Source organism: Schistocerca cancellata, chromosome 3 (genome assembly GCF_023864275.1).
Source record: "Schistocerca cancellata isolate TAMUIC-IGC-003103 chromosome 3, iqSchCanc2.1, whole genome shotgun sequence".
NCBI classification, from domain to species: domain Eukaryota; kingdom Metazoa; phylum Arthropoda; class Insecta; order Orthoptera; family Acrididae; genus Schistocerca; species Schistocerca cancellata.
In genome coordinates this window covers 455,080,901-455,082,486 of record NC_064628.1, presented here as the reverse complement: position 1 = coordinate 455,082,486, position 1,586 = coordinate 455,080,901, and the positions used below count along the sequence as shown (strand labels likewise).

Here is a 1,586-nt window from a genome sequence, read left to right as displayed (position 1 = left end):
TAGAGTGGACACGCAATGCTCCCTTCACCTGTTCTAGGAGTTCTTTTACATTGTACTATTTTTATACTGTAACGGAGTGATATTCCTCAATATCTAGGAGGCTCCACTGCTTTTGTAAAGCTCGCCCTAGACTGTGAGATATGTTCACTTAATATTTTCTACTGAATCGAGTGACTTGGTGTAAAAAGCTAGCACCCCTAACAACCGCCTCCCACTACGCTAGCGCTATACAGCAGACGCAATTCCATTTCCACTGGGCGAGCAGAACGTTCATTAATGTAATTCTGAGGGAATGGCAAAACTATTTTGAGCGACATATGATTACGCTTGACCCGTTCAGTCTGAAACTACCTACGCAGTATGAAGATGGCATCTGTTCTTTCGGACATCTCCGAAAGAACAGATGCCATCTTCATATCGTTTAAGGCTAACCGGCTGATGACCTTCTTCAGTGCGGATGCACACGATTTGCCTGAACTCTTACGGGACTCGGTGGATTGTCTGCCGCGAGTAATGGGCATAATGGCAGGGGCACTATGAATGTAGTGTGTGGACTATAAGTTGAGAATGAGTGTCTCGCGGGGAGCGTGCCGGTAATAAATCCATGAAGTCGCACTATCCTCTGTGCCCTCGGTGGCTCAGATGGCTAGAGCGTCTGCCATGTAAGCAGGAGATCCCGGGTTCGAGTCCCGGTTGGAGCACACATTTTCAACTGTCTCTGTTGATCTATACAAACGCCCGTCAGCAGCTAATGGTATTTATATAACTGTAATTTCACTTACGCAAAATGACGTCGTCACAGTATGTGGGCCCACCGTGCATCAGTCTTCTACCGTCATTCACTTTGGGTTACAATACTTTGTTTGACTCTGATAGAGAAGGGCATATCTGATAGAAGTTCGCTAATAAAAGCTGCGGAGCGTCTCCGTTGAGTTTTGTATTACCTGTTTAGCGATTTGGTAGCCAGAGATGTAGTATTATGCCCCTACAGATGGAGATTAATTCCGATATAATCTGTGTAGCTCAGTTCCATCGGCTACCAAAGGGTCACAACCGCAGTCATCCATTCTGTCCATCTCCGTTATGAATTAATATCGGTGGGCGGCGGACGCCGGTTTTTACTTGTTTTCCTGCTCGCCTCTATCTTATTCTTATTGTTCTGTTGAGAAATCCATGCTATTCTTTATTTCTTCTTTTTGCCGATGGAAAGTAGTTTCCGGTAAACTCTTCCGGCAAGACCGATTCACTATCTCGTTTTTCCCAGCCAAGATCAGTTAGACATCGCGTCTCCCTTCCTACCGCATGGACGTCGACAAAATTCCCTCCTCCAAACCCTGATGCGAGGGTGAACCATTTCAGAATGTACCTATCTGGCATGCAGCTAATGCTGCAAACCACATTGCCAACTTTGCACCCAAGTTATTGTCGACCTCGCGGTGAATAACCGCTATCTCACTTCTCACTGTCACTTGGTTCAAATGGCTCTGAGCACTATGGGACTTAACATCTTAAGTCATCAGCCCCCTAGAACTTAGAACTACTTAAACCTAACTAACCTAAAGACATCACACACATCCATGCCCGAG

General features: G+C 45.7%; 1 non-coding gene across 1 annotated transcript; it reads left to right on the top strand.

Moving 5' to 3' along the window:
• The first annotated feature begins 626 nt into the window (after positions 1 to 626).
• Positions 627 to 701, top strand: Trnat-ugu (transfer RNA threonine (anticodon UGU)). The gene has a single exon. It is a non-coding gene; the product is annotated as a tRNA-Thr (tRNA).
• Positions 702 to 1,586: the final 885 nt, after the last annotated feature.